Consider the following 15,576-nt stretch of genomic DNA (forward strand, 5'->3'; position numbering starts at 1 on the left):
TGCTATGCAAAAATCAGTAATCTCTTATCTGCTTTGTGTTGTTTTACAGTCCACTAACCTGCTGGTTCTGTTGTCTCAACCTCATCGTACTCATTCTTTAGTGTTTTAGCCAGTTGGTTCTGGCTCATTTTCCTCAGGATCTCCAGTGAGATCTTCACAGTTCCCTCAGGACCGTAGGTCTCCACCATCTTCTTCATAGTGTCCAGTCTGTCAGTGTTCTCCAGCTGGCTCACTGGGATGTGAGGAAAGCCTTTCACCAGGTCCTGGGTCAGGTGCCATTTAAATGTCTTAAATTCTGCTTCAACCAACTCCTCCAGAGTGGCCAGCAGCAGCCCAGGAACAGGAGCCATTGCAGATCACTGAGAAAAGGAAGTTAGTTGTGATCGTAACTATTTTGTCGCAACAAAGGAATCAGAAGGAAGCTCTAAGTTCCCATCAGCACAAAGAATGATGACATTTTGTCTGAATATACGACAGGGTCTGGCTGGAAATGGTGGAAGGCTAGAACACTGTGTTGCTGTGACTGGGAAGAGACTGTTAATGGAGGGCTAGAACACTGTGTTGCTGTGACTGGGAAGAGACTGTTAATGGAGGGCTAGAACACTGTGTTGCTGTGACTGGGAAGAGACTGTTAATCTCACTTCTGGGTTGTAAACAGAAGATAACCCAATCATAAACAATAGTCATGATAATAATTTTAAAAAAACACCCGATCAACAGACCCAATCAACAGAATCAAACACACTATGGGACAGGTTCCCTGGCCCAGGTTGACTCCAATGCTTCCCACAGTTGTGTCAAGTTGGCTGGATGTCCTTTGGGTGGTGGACCATTCTTGATACACACGGGAAATGGTTCAGTGTGAAAAACCCAGCAGCGTTGCAGTTCTTGACAGTTCTTAAATATTTTGTCTTACCCATTCACCCTCTAAATGGCACATACACACAATCCATGTTTCAATTGTCTCAAGGCTTAAAAATCCTTCTTTAATCTGTCTCCTCCCCTTCATCTACACTGATTGAAGTGGATTTAACAGGTTACATCAATAAGGGATCAAAGCTTTCACAAGGATTCACCTGGTCAGTCTATGTTTATTTTATTTATTTTTTATTTCACCTTTATTTAACAAGGTAGGCTTGTTGAAAACAAGTTCTCATTTGCATCTGCGACCTGGCCAAGATAAAGCAAAGCAGTTCGACACATACAACAACACAGAGTTACACATGGAGTAAACAAACACGGTCAATAATACAATAGAAAAGTCTATATACAGTGTGTGTAAATGAGGTAGGTTAAGAGAGGTAAGGCAATAAATAGGCCATGGTGGCGAAGTAATTACAATATAGCAATTAAACACTGGAATGGTAGGATGTGCAGAAGATGAATGTGCAAGTTGAGATACTGGGGTGCAAAGGAGCAAGATAAATAAATACAGTATGGGGATGAGGAAGATTGGATGGGCTATTTACAGATGAGCTATGTACAGGTGCAGTGATATGTGAGCTGCTCTGACAGCTGGTGCTTAAAGCTAGTGAGGGAGGTAAGAGTCTCCAGCTTCAGAGATTTTTGCAGTTCGTTCCAGTCATTGGCAGCAGAGAACTGGAAGGGGAGGCGGCCAAAGGAAGAATTGGCTTTGGGGGTGACCAGTGAGGAATACCTGCTGAGCTGAGATAAGGCGGGGCTTTACCTGGCAGAGACTTATAGATGACCTGAAGCCAGTGGGTTTGGTGACAAGTATGAAGCGAGGGCCAGCCAACGAGATCATACAGGTCACAGTGGTGGGTAGTATATGGGGCTTTGGTGACAAAACGAATGGCACTGTGATAGACTGCATCCAATTTGTTGAGTAGATTGTTGGAGGCTATTTTGTAAATGACATCGCCGAAGTTGAGGATCGGTAGGATGGTCAGTTTTATGAGGGTATGTTTGGCAGCATGAGTGAAGAATGCTTTGTTGCGAAATAGGAAGCCAATTCTGGATTTAATTTTGGATTGGAGATGTTTAATGTGAGTGTGGAGTTTACAGTCTAACCAGACACCTAGGTATTTGTAGTTGTCCACATATTCTAAGTCAGAACTGTCCAGAGTAGTGATGCTGGGCAGGCGGGCAGGTGCGGGCAGCGATCGGTTGAAGAGCATGCATTTAGTTTTACTTGCATTTAAGAGCAGTTGGAGGCCACGGAAGGAGAGTTGTATGGCATTGAAGCTCATCTGGAGGTTAGTTAACACAGTGTCCAATGAAGGGCCAGAGGTATACAGAATGGTGTCGTCTGCGTAGAGGTGGATCAAAGAATCACCAGCAGTGAGAGAAGAGAGTCGGCCCGAGAATTGAACGCTGTGGCACCCCCATAGAGACTGCCAGAGGTCTGGACAACAGGCCCTCCGATTTGACATACTGAACTTTATCGGTGAAGTAGTTGGTGAACCAAGCGAGGCAATCATTTGAGAAACCAAGGCTGTTGAGTCTGCCAATAATAATTTTATGATTGACAGAGTCGAAAGCCTTAGCCAGGTCGATGAATACGGCTGCACAGTACTGTCTCTTATCGATGGCGGTTATGATATCGTTTAGGACCTTGAGCGTGGCTGAGGTGCACCCATGACCAGCTCTGAAACCAGATTGCACAGCAGAGAAGGTACGGTGAGATTCGAAATGGTCAGTGATCTGTTTGTTAACTTTGCTTTCAAAGACTTTAGAAAGGCAGGGCAGGATGGATATAGGTCTGTAGCAGTTTGGGTCTAGAGTGTCACCCCCTTTGAAGATGGGGATGACCGCGGCAGCTTTCCAATCTATGGGAATCTCAGAAGATATGAAAGAGAGGTTGAACAGGCTAGTAATAGGGGTTGCAATAATTTCGGCATAATTTCATTTTAGAAAGAGAGGGTCCAGATTGTCTAGCCCGGCTGATTTGTAGGGGTCCAGATTTTGCAGCTCTTTAAAAACATCAGCTATCTGGATTTGGGTGAAGGAGAAGTGGGGGAGGTTTGGGCGAGTTGCTGTGGGGAACGCAGTGCTGTTGACCGGGGTAGGGGTAGCCAGGTGGAAAGCATGGTCAGCCGTAGAAAAATGCTTATTTAAATTCTCAATTATTGTGGATTTATCGGTAGTGACAGTGTTTCCTAGCCTCAGTGCAGTGGGTATGGGGACATGGCAATTCAGACAATTAGCAGGCCGGGGCTAGCAAGCTAGCAGTTAGCAGGCCGGGGCTAGCAAGCTAGCATAAGGACCTTAGAGGGACGTCGCGATGGGGGAAAAGTCTGTTTTTGCCTCCTCGTGCGGTGACGACGATAGACCAGTCGTGTAATTAGTAGGCTTCCAAGCAGCAGAGGGGTCCAAGTCCAATTGGCAAAATGGGTATAGTGGTCCAAGAAACTAGCTGGTGGATCAGCTAACAGTCCAATTTGCTATAGATAGCTAGCAGGCCGCGGTTAGCAGAATGGGCCTTCGGGGGACGTCGATTCTGAGGGGCCTGTTGGAATCCTCGGGCAGATTATGTCGGTATTCCAGTCGTGAAGGATCGGCGGGGTTCATTGCCCCGTACCGGCAGTAGAAGGGGTCCGGATATTGTAGCCGAGGAGTGGGCTTCAGGAGTAGCCCAGGAGCCCTAGCTGGGAGATTGGTCTATCATGGGCTAGCCCCAGGCTAGTTGGTGCATTCTCCGTGATGGAAACGTTAGCCAGGAGTAGTCAACCCGGGTTGCGGTTAGCTAGCTGCCATGATCCAGATGAAAGGGTTCAGAGTTTGCGGTAGGAATCCGGGGATATGGAGAGAAAAATAGGTCCAGTATGCCCTGGTTTGAAACGCGTTGTACGAACTGGCGAGAGCTTTCCGAGCTTAAGGTTAGCTGACTGATAGCTGATAGCTGGTAGCTAGTTAGCTATCTAGCTTCAGTTGAGGTATTCCAGTTCGGAGGTAAATTGAAATACTTTAGAAAAAAAACTGATCCACACCACATTGGGTGAGGCGGGTTGCAGGAGAGTATTTTGAAGTTGAGGTTTAGGAAAAATATTAAAAAGAATGCAAATAAAAATATATAAAAAGATATATACGAGACAAGACAAAGGACAAAGACGTCTGACTGCTACACCATCTTGGATTTTATGCCATGGAAAGAGCAGGTGTCCTTAATGTGTTGTACAGTCAGTGTATAATGAACATTTAAAAAACATAGAGACTTACAGTTTCTCTTCCATCCTACCTTAGTTATTGAGGCAATTGACTGGTCTCTTCTGTCACACAGAAGCGCAGATCAGCTAGATCATCCTGAACGGATACACAATGAGGAAACACTGAAACAGGAAGTTATGTAGAAATCAAGTTTCAAGTGACTCAGATAAACAGCGATTACATATCTCAAATCTATGTTGTATAGTTCTCAGAGTTGGGGTCAATTCCACAAATTCAATTCACTTTCCTTGTAAATTCCATCAATTAAATTTAAATTCCAGGTCAATCTTCAGAGCCAGCAGGAGGCTCCAACCCTCCAAGAGCATTTGAAAAGACCACACACTCACTCAACTTAATTGACTCCAGCAGCTATGACGTTCAAGGTATCAACTTACAATGATCTTGGTCAATAGATGCTGCACACCAAGTTTAGGGAAAGGTTTCATTCTCAGAGGATAAAAAAAAAAGTTTAGCTAAATACTTTCTCTGACCAGAAAACCAAAATATGACGTCTTTCTCATAACGTATTATCTGGACTTCTCAATAGTTGCACAACATTTTCAAAATGGCGGATTATCCATCATGGCGAGGTCAGAGGCAAATGTGGACCAGTTTGAGGAGTTCACCCTGGAGTTTAGGACCCTGGCTGCCGGCGCGGGATGGAACAACAGGGCCCTGATCGACCATTACCGCTGCAGTCTGCTCATTTGACCAGCTGGTGGACCTGTCCATCCGGGTGGACAACCTGCTGGCTACTCGCGGACGTTCAGATCGGGGTCTGGTGGTTCCATCCTCCCGCACCCCCTCTCCGATACCCATGGAGCTGGGAGGGGCAGAGCGCAGGGAGACCGGAGGGGGTTCCCGCTCGTGCACCATCTGTGGCCGCAGAGGTCACACTGCCAGTCGGTGCTGGGTTGGTTCCTCTGGGAATCGAGGCAGCAGGTAGGGCGCTCTGGCGTCACCCCAGGTGAGCCAGCACCATTCTCAACCAAAGCCCTCTGTTGCACAAATGTTTGTGTCTGTCACGTTCCCTGAGCATAAGACGCTCGTCAATTCAGGCGTGGCTGGGAATTTTATTGATATAGCTTTAGCCTATAGTTTAGGGATCCCCATAGTTTCCGTGGATGTGCCCTTCCCATTCATGCCTTAGATAGTCAACCATTAGGGTCAGAGTTGCTTAGGGAGGTCACGCAGGGGGGTAACAGGGGGGTCATACGGAGAGAATTAGTCTCTTCCTTATTGACTCTCCTGCGTTTCCCATGGTGCTGGGCCTACCCTGGTTAGCTTGTCACAACCCAACAGTTTCTTGGCTACAGAGGGCTCTCACGGGGTGGTCTTGAGAATGCTCAGGTAGGTGTTTAGGGGTTTCCGTTGGTGCTACTACGGTGGAGAGTCCAGACCAGGTCTCCACCGTGCGCATTCCCCCTGAATATGCCGATTTGGCTCTCGCCTTCTCCAAAAAGAAGGTGACTCAATTACCACCTCATCGACGGGGAGATTGTGCGATAGTTCTCCTGGTAGACGCTGCACTTCCCAGGAGTCACGTGTATCCCCTCTCACAGGCAGAGATGGAGGCTATGGAAACATGTCTCCGAATCCCTGCGTCAGGGGTACATTCGGTCCTCCACTTCACCCGTCTCCTCAAGTTCATTTTTTGTGAAGAAGAAGGAGGGAGGTCTGCGCCCGTGTATTGACTATCGGGGTCTGAATCAGATCACTGTGAGGTATAGTTACCAGCTACCACTCATAGCCACAGCTATAGAGTCAATACACACTTTTTCACCTATTTAGATCTCAGGAGCGCTTACAACCTGGTGCGTATCAGAGAGGGAGACGAGTGGAAGATGGCTTTCAGTACCACCTATGAGTACCTCGTCATGCCGTACAGGATGATGAATGCGCCATCAGTCTTCCAAGACTTTGTAGACGAGATTTTCAGGGACCTGCATGGGCAGGGTGTAGTGGTGTATATTGATGACATTTTTATATACTCCGCTACACTAGCTGTGCATGTGTCCCTGGTGCGCAGAGTGCTTGGTCGCCTGTTGGCCAGAATGTTGGCGCAGACCGTCACCGCCTGTGAGGCCCCGGTGTGGACCGAGTCTGGCTCTTGACCCAAAACATGCCCCTTCGCCTGCCCTGTCGGAAGCTGGGTCCGCGGTTTGTGGGGCCATTTAAAGTTCTGAGGAGAGTGAACGAGGTTTGTTAAAGGTTACATCTTCCCCCCGATTACCGCATTAACCCCTTGTTCCATGTGTCTCTCCTCAGGCCGGTGGTGGCTGGCCCGCTCCAGGAGTCTGAGGTGCGGGAGGTTCCTCCGCCCCCTCTGGACATCGAGGGGGCCCTGGCTTACTCCGTTCGTTCCATACAGGATTCGAGACGTCGGGCGAGGGGCCTTCAGTACCTCGTGGACTGGGAGGGGTATGGTCCGGCAGAGAGATGCTGGGTTCCGGTGGAGGACGTGATGGATCCTTCAATGGTGCGAGAGTTCCACCGTCTCCATCCGGGTCGCAATGCGCCTCGCCCTCCAGGTCGTCCCCGAGGTCGGTGTCGATGCGCTGCTGGAGCCGCGCGTTGGCGGGGGGTACTATTTTAGAATAAGACCGTAATATAACAAAATGTGGAAAAAGTCTCAGGATTTTGGAAATTCTCCCGCGATCCCATTTTCATATCAGGCGACCGCAAATGGGCTCGTGACCCCTAGTTTGGGCACCACTGCTTTAACCCTTTTTCCATAAAATAAAAAAAACATGCTAGAACTGATGCCCATCAAGAACTAATCTGACAAAAATGCTCTGAAAAAGTTTAAACCTACTTTGGACGCACAAGAGCGCATTAGATAAATTAGATGGAAGAGGTGCTTTTAACTCCACTCTAATCTCGATTTTGCTTATGTAAAACCGTATCAAACCAGTTAAAATTTGAAATGGAGTTTATGGAACTCACACAATGAAACTGACATGAAATGTGTAGAATGATACATTTGCATGGAGCTGGCAAATGGATTTAATAAATAGCCTACAACTTCAGTTTATTGCTGTTGTAGCCTTGTGTTATTATGCAATTATTAATAGCCATGTTTAGTTAATTAAATTGAACGCTATCAATTGTGATCATGGTCACAGCTCTATCGCAATTGCCGACCAGCTATTGCTAGAATGCATTAGATTGACCGTAACTGTAAATCAGATTAGGCTACAGGTTTAAAAAAAATTAAAAACAGTTTAAAAACTGTCTGTTCATTTCCATATTATTAATTTTTGATTGAAATTATGACCCCATCCTCAGTAGCCTATTCCAGTAGGATTTTGGACAACACAAGCCCTTCTTACCTCGATAACGCCTCGCTATTTAGATTGAATAAATGAGTCTGTCAATATGAACTATACAAACTGCTAAATCGTTCATGTTAATTACATCTTGCCTAGGCTACTGGAGGCTATCTGGGGCTATAGGCTATAGGCTCCCTGCATCTAGCTCAATAAACCATGGCAAAGTTGAATTACAATCATAAACTGAGGTTTTATTCAGTAGTTTAGGCCTATTGAAATGACAAGTCAATCACGCAAATAGGCCTAACTATTTGCCTTATTCCTTTGTAACAGTTTGTATAACATCTGGTACAGAATGAGACACAATTGCCAGAAATAACATTCGTTCTTTTAAATTCGTAAAAGTGTTTCTTGCGCTGAGATTTCGTAAATCCTCTGTCCCAACTTTCATCACTCAAACTCAACTGATGGATTTATCTATTGTTTTGCACATGCGCAAAGCGGATTTATTTTAAATCCTAGCAGTCAAACGAGTCAAATCGACAGCCATTGATGCAATATTATCTGTCGAGTTTAATAAAGGCGAATTAGATTTTCTCTTGCGACATATGCAAATGTATTTAATACGTCATGTTAGCTCGCAAAAATTATTATTTTGATGAAAAACCGAATATTGCTGTCACATTATTTGATGCGTTTAATTTGAAAAAGGAAATCCTGCAGCAATTTGAATTGTCTCTCCCAAAATATATCATTCTAACAAATCATTTAGAATCCTTTGCCTCTCAGTAGCAACTGTTGGGGTGGAAGGGAAGTTGTATTTTTACCACAGCACACTGTCTAAACATGACAATATGACATTCATTTGCAGCATTGCAGTTCCCGAACAGAGTACATGATGTACTTTTGGCCCAGGCAAAGGTACAACACTGGCCTCTGGTGGTTGGTGTATGTTATTGAACTAGACCGGCTGACAGTCAGCCTGAGACCTATGAAGCTAATCCAGTTTCCAGGCTACTGAACCATATTTATTCAATTATTTGTCATAATTTTAAGTTATCGTTACTCATTGTGTATTTATTCCTTGTGTTATTATTTTTCTATATTTTTCTCTCTGCAATGTTGGGAAGGGCCAGTAATTAGGCATTTCACTGTTAGTCTCCACCTGCTGTTTACGAAGCATGTGACAAATGACATTTTATTAGATTTTAGATGGTAATTTATTGGAATTACCTCATAAAAATACAAAAATCTCATAATGAAAACACGTAGAGGTGCAGTGCAATTCGTACCTTACCTTTCCAATAAAAAGTGCTGACCCTGGACTTGATTGTAAACTTAAAAGTGGGACCAATGAGATTGCTTTCAAGCTTTTGATAATGTGCATGTTTTTAACAATAATAGTAACTAAACAACGAAACTTAAACCAGTAGCACAACCAGTATATTTTTGAGGCAATCATTAGTATTGCTCACAGGGTAAGAAACCTACTGGGATACAGTTTACAATTCTTGGTGCCAAACTACAAAACCCACCGCTATGACCATTTCATTATGATTTAAGGCAAACTGGGGAAACTCGTAAATACATCCTGCCTCGAGTGTTTTGATCACATGGTGGAAATCTGTTTTGAATCGAAATTCTAATGTTTTTGATACCTGGTCTCAATCAAGCGCACTCACTTGGTAATTTAATCAAACTAAAGAGCAAGCTAAAAAGTAATAAGTCATCACTGTTTTCTTAAACAAAGGCTTTGCTATCATTTCATAACCGTCATTTAGAGACTTCGGTAAACTTGGCTTTAATCAACAACATCCCATACAATTAAGATCAATCTGCTTCTGCTTCCACTCATGTTCACTTTAGAGATGCCATTCAAGGACTTTCTACCCAGAATTCTCATTGAATAGAAATCCAGTCCCACAAATGTTATTTACTATAATACACTTTCTAAACGAAGTGCTTGGCTGTGTGTTGCTGTCACGACTTCCGCGAGGTTGGTCCCTCGCCTTGTTCGGGTGGCGCCTTGTTCGGGTGGCGTTCAGGTGGCGCCTTGTTCGGGTGGCGTTCGGGTGGCGCCTTGTTCGGGTGGCGTTCGGGTGGCGCCTTGTTCGGGTGGCGTTCGGGTGGCGCCTTGTTCGGGTGGCGTTCGGGTGGTGCCTTGTTCGGGTGGCGTTCGGGTGGCGTTCGGGTGGCGCCTTGTTCGGGTGGCGTATCTATGTTTTTTTAATAGTCCATTATTTAGTATTCTGATCCTTCATGGGATGTGAACTGGCTAAATTGCATTCTATGATACTGTGTTTTGGATACAGGGAAACGTTCAATACGTTCTGGAACGTTAAATTGCATTCTATGATACTGTGTTTTGAATACAGGGAAACGTTCAATATGTTCTGGAACGTTAAATTGCATTCTATGATACTGTGCTTTGAATACAGGGAAACGTTCCATATGTTCTGGAACGTTAAATTGCATTCTATGATACTGTGTTTTGGATACAGGGAAACGTTCAATATGTTCTGGAACGTTAAATTGCATTCTATGATACTGTGTTTTGGATACAGGGAAACGTTCAATATGTTCTGGAACGTTAAATTGCATTCTATGATACTGTGCTTTGAATACAGGGAAACGTTCAATATGTTCTGGAACGTTAAATTGCATTCTATGATACTGTGCTTTGAATACAGGGAAACGTTCAATATGTTCTGGAACGTTAAATTGCATTCTATGATACTGTGTTTTGAATACAGGGAAACGTTCAATATGTTCTGGAACGTTAAATTGCATTCTATGATACTGTGCTTTGAATACAGGGAAACGTTCAATATGTTCTGGAACGTTAAATTGCATTCTATGATACTGTGCTTTGAATACAGGGAAACGTTCAATATGTTCTGGAACGTTAAATTGCATTCTATGATACTGTGTTTTGGATACAGGGAAACGTTCAAAATGTTCTGGAACGGTGTGCTGTACCACAGAGTTTTGGGCTTGTTCGACATTGCAGCTGACAGTGCAGGCGACTGCTGACTGACTCTTCTACAGATCACCTTGCATCATGAATGCTACTCATTGGAACAGGACTAATGAAGATAATTTAATGTAGTTAGGCCGTGACTGGCCTCACACTGCTGTACAGTAGGTATGTGTATGTACGTTAGAAGTTGGATGCGATCCGCCAACACAATCCCAGAAAATAAGATTACTCATTATTATTTGTAGATCAGTCAGTCAACATTTACCCATAATGCATCATGGATTTGATGCTCTCGAACACAGCCTTTGCCTTTGTCTACTGGTGGATTTGGTTCCTGAGTGGTGCAGCAGTCTAAGGCACTGCATGTCAGTGCTAGAGGCGTCACTACAGATCCTGGTTCGATTCCAGGCTGTATCACAACCGGCCATGATTGGGAGTCCCTGAGGGCGGCGCACAATTGGCACAATTGACTGGTTTTGAGGGTGACCAGAGAGATATACCTGCTGGAGCGCGTGCTACAGGTGAGTGCTGCTATGGTGACCAGCGAGCTGAGATAAGGGAGGACTTTACCTAGCAGGGTCTTGTAGATGACCTGGGGCCAGTGGGTTTGGCAACGAGTATGAAGCAAGGGCCAGCCAATGAGAGCGTACAGGTCGCAGTGGTGGGTAGTATATGGGGCTTTGGTGACAAAACAGATAGCACTGTGATAGACTGCATCCAATTTATTGAGTAGGGTATTGGAGGCTATTTTGTAAATGACATCGCCGAAATAGAGGATGGTCGAGGATGGTCAGTTTTACGAGGGTATGTTTGGCGGCATGAGTGAAGGATGCTTTGTTGCGAAATAGGAAGTAAATTCTAGATTTAACTTTGGATTGGAGATGTTTGATGTGAGTCTGGAAGGAGAGTTTACAGTCTAACCAGACACCTAGGTATTTGTAGTTATCCACGTATTCTAAGTCAGAGCCGTCCAGAGTAGTGATGCTGGATGGGCGGGCAGGTGCAGGCAGTGATCGGTTGAAGAGCATGCATTTAGTTTTACTTGTATTTAAGAGCAGTTGGAGGCCATGGAAGGAGAGTTGTATGGCATTGAAGCTCATCTGGAGGTTTGTTAACACGGTGTCCAAAGCGAACGGCAAGAGCGACATCAGCAAGAGCGACATCAGCAAGAGCGACATCATTGATGTATACAGAGAAGAGAGTCGGTTCCAGAATTGAACCCTGTGGCACCCCCATAGAGACTGCCAGAGACCCGGACAACAGGCCCTCCGATTTGACACACTGAACACTATCAGAGAAGTAGTTGGTGAACCAGGCGAGGCAATCATTTGAGAAACCAAAGCTATTGAGTCTGCCAATGAGGATGTGGTGATTGACAGAGTCGAAAGCCTTGGCCAGGTCACGGAATACGGCTGCACAGTATTGTTTCTTATCGATGGTGGTTAAGATATCATTTAGGAGCGTGGCTGAGGTGCACCCATGACCAGCTCTGAAACCAGATTGCCTAGCGGAGAAGGTGCGGTGGGATTCGAAATGATCGGTAATCTGTTTGTTGACTTGGCTTTCGAAGACCTTAGAAGGGTAGGATAGATATAGGTCTGTAGCAGTTTGGGTCAAGAGTGTCCCCCCCCCTTTGAAAAGGGGGATGACCTCAGCTGCTTTCCAATCTTTGGGAATCTCAGACGACACGAAAGAGAGGTTGAACAAGCTAGTAATAGGGGTAAAATAAAAACAATATGCGCATTTTCCCACTAGAGACGTTTCCATCAAATTGACATGTTGTGGGTAAAATGCTATGCGTGATGAAGTAGTGCACATAACAATAACTTCTGCGATTAAATTTCCATGTAATAGAAAAAAAATACAAGTTAAATGTGTTTCCAGTGCATTTTCAACTCTACTGGTGGTTTTGTTCTAAAGTGAATGTGTGTAAGGATCCTGTGTTTGTAGCTGGTGTAGAGAGTCAGGCGCAGGACAGCAGATATGAGTAACCAACGTATTTTCCTCAAAGAGACACATTTACAAAGTAACATCATGTCACCAGAATAAGACCCTCAATATTTAGTGGAAAGGAGCACAAAGCTCATCACAGTGCATCCCTGTGAAGTTCATCATCATTTAAAGGTGCAATATGCAGAAATCGCTCCTCCATTTCCTGGTTGCTAAAAGTCTAATAGTTTCCCTAATTTAGGTTTATGTGAAAAAAACAAGCTAGTATAGTGTAGAGAATCACTGTACCATCTCAACCTCTGTGAAATATCTTTTCAATAACCAAAAAATAGAGTCTTTTCAGCTTTTCTTAAGGAGGTGTACAAAACCAAAATTAAAAGTATATCGGGTTGCCCAAAAAGTTACATATTGCAGCTTCAATTAATCTGTAGCCTAATAAACTGCATCCCGAGTCGTAGATATCATTGTGTGACTCCCAATGATGTTACGCTTGATACCGGCGCTCCGAGGCAATGCGTCAAAATCCCCAAGCAATGACTGCTCAGCTGTAGCGTGTCCAGAAGAGAGACTGCAGAATCATTCTGGGAAGGTCGTACACCAGCTATCGAGAACATGTTTACATATGTTATACCCACTTCATATGTATATACTGTATTCTAGTCAATGCTGATCCTATATAACTACTGCTGTAAACACCTTTTCTATTCATATACTGTCCATACTGTCTCTATACACCATCATATACAGTGCCTTCAGAAAGTATTCACACCCCTTGACTTTTTCCACATTTTGCTGTGTAACAGCCTGCATTTTAATGTTTTTATTTAACCTTTATTATACTAGGCAAGCCAGTTAAGAACAAATTCTTATTTACAATGACGGCCTACCCCGGCCAAACCCTAACCCGGATGACGCTGGGCCAATTGTGAGCCGCCTTACTGGACTCCCAATCACGGGTAGTTGTGATACAGCCTGGTATCGAACCAGGGTCTGTAGTGACGCCTCTAACACTGAGATGCAGTGCCTTAGACCACTGCACAACTCAGGAGCCCCATTTTATGGAGATTTTAGATTTTGTGTCACTGGCCTACACACGATACCCCATAATGTCAAAGTGGAATTATGTTCTTAGAGATGTTTACAAATTAATACAAAATGAAAAGCTGAAATGTCTTGAGTCAATAAGTATTCAACCACTTTGTTTTGGCAAACCTAAATAAGTTATGGAGTAAAAATGTGCTTAACAAGTCACTCTGTATGCAATAATAGTGTTTACCATGATTTTTTTAATGACTACCTCCAGGGGCTCCACTTTGGTTTTAGAACTGGGGGGAACATAACCTGGCGGGGGGTCTTGGGGTCCTCCCCCAGAATTTTTGTGGGCATCTAAAGGTTATTTCCTGCATTTTTGCACAATTCAATAAACCATCTCTTTTTTGAACAAAAATTAAGAAAAATGCCCACAGTAATCCAGCTAGGTAATATATAATTATTAAATATGTTTAAGTGATCAATAAGACTGAACTAGATCAAAGTTAATTCAATAATACATATTATGTTGCACCTTTAATCAATTGCATAACAAATAAACAACTGATTGTCTTTATTAAGACATCTTCTATATCAAATTTCAGCCAAACCGACCAGCCAGCCTGAGCCGCCTGCACGCCCAACCCCCAACTCTCTCAACTCTCAACTCTCAACTCTCTCCCAACTCTCAACTCACTCCCAACACAATTTCCTTCCCAGTTCACACCTTTAATTTTTAAAATTCCTACGGGAAAGGTTTGGGGGAAAAAACTACCAAAAAAACAAAAGAAACCCCACAAACACTTCAAATATTCATTAAAATACAGAAACAGCAAATAATTAATCTCATAGGACTAATAGTACTGTAGAGCTTTAAAAAAAAAAATTGCAAACAATATAGCTGGGTCGCCCCGTCCTGTCTCTAGGGGTCCACAACTCTGCAGCCCCCCAAACCCAACACACCCCACTCAGCTTTAGGACCTTAGTGGTTTCGGGTGTTAGGCCAATGCCAGAGCGACAACCCACAGGACGACAGACCCCCAGGGCCAGGACTGATTAGCCCAGCAGCTAGCGATTGCCTAAATAGGGATCTCTCCAGACGTTGGCATGTTTTCAATACAGACTCCTTTAGTCGTACTGTATTCCATCCATCCTTCCAGGTAATAGCAGTTCATTTCTTAGATACTAGAAATGCTTGGTTATACAGTTTCTTCAGATAAGTGTCCAGTATCAACCTTTCTAAGCAAACATAACAGGGAGAAGGGAGAATCTGTAGACGTGCTGAGATAAAAGAACATACTCTTTGCCAGAATTGAGCCAGCCTTCACAAGACCATAACATATGCAAATATGTTCCCCTTTTGTGTTTTACACCTCCAGCAGAGGAAGTACTTTTCCGAGTCTGTGTAATTCAGTTTCACTGGAATTTAGTGTGTTCTATGGGTGGCCTTAAACTGCAGCAATCTATGTCTGTGATGATATGAACATGACTGGGCATTCAAACACATCTGTATCCATTCATCATCATCAATAGCTTCTACCAGATCTTCCTCGCACTTTTGTTTTACATGTTTTGTGTCATCGGGAAAAGCCTCTAAAGCCTCTTGGAAATCAACTTTGGAGGTTTGTCAGACTGTCTTTAAAATAGCATCTGGTTTGTCCAGTGTTTGCTGCACAGAGAGAACAAAGTGTTGTATCTGCAAAAATTCACATCACCTCCGTCACAGCCTGGTCTTCCCCTACTGCCTGACCCTGCTGAGACCCCCTGTCACCATCTGATCCTCCCCAAAATTAGGCATGAAAAGGATTACCTTGGTGTGCATTTATACATTATATTATCCAAGAATAGAATCAATTGTTCAATAATTGAAATGACCATTATTACCAGATTCCAGACTGTAGTTTTAAGCTTTAAACTGCTGTCCCGTAGCTACTGTAGGCCTACCCATCAACTCAAGATGGAACTTTGTATTGTTCACTGATATTGTTAATATACTACAAAATTCTACAAAGTTACGCCCGTGCCTACTTCACCCCAATAAAAAGGTTGGATGGAAACCTGTTCATTCAGTTCGATTGAACGTTTGCTATGTCGCAGAACGGTTTGTACTGAACGACATGTTTCCCCAATACGTTCTTGAACAGACTTTGAGGTAGATTTTTGAACAGACTTCTAATG

The sequence above is a fragment of the Oncorhynchus mykiss genome, chromosome 5 (genome assembly GCF_013265735.2).
Source record: "Oncorhynchus mykiss isolate Arlee chromosome 5, USDA_OmykA_1.1, whole genome shotgun sequence".
NCBI classification, from domain to species: domain Eukaryota; kingdom Metazoa; phylum Chordata; class Actinopteri; order Salmoniformes; family Salmonidae; genus Oncorhynchus; species Oncorhynchus mykiss.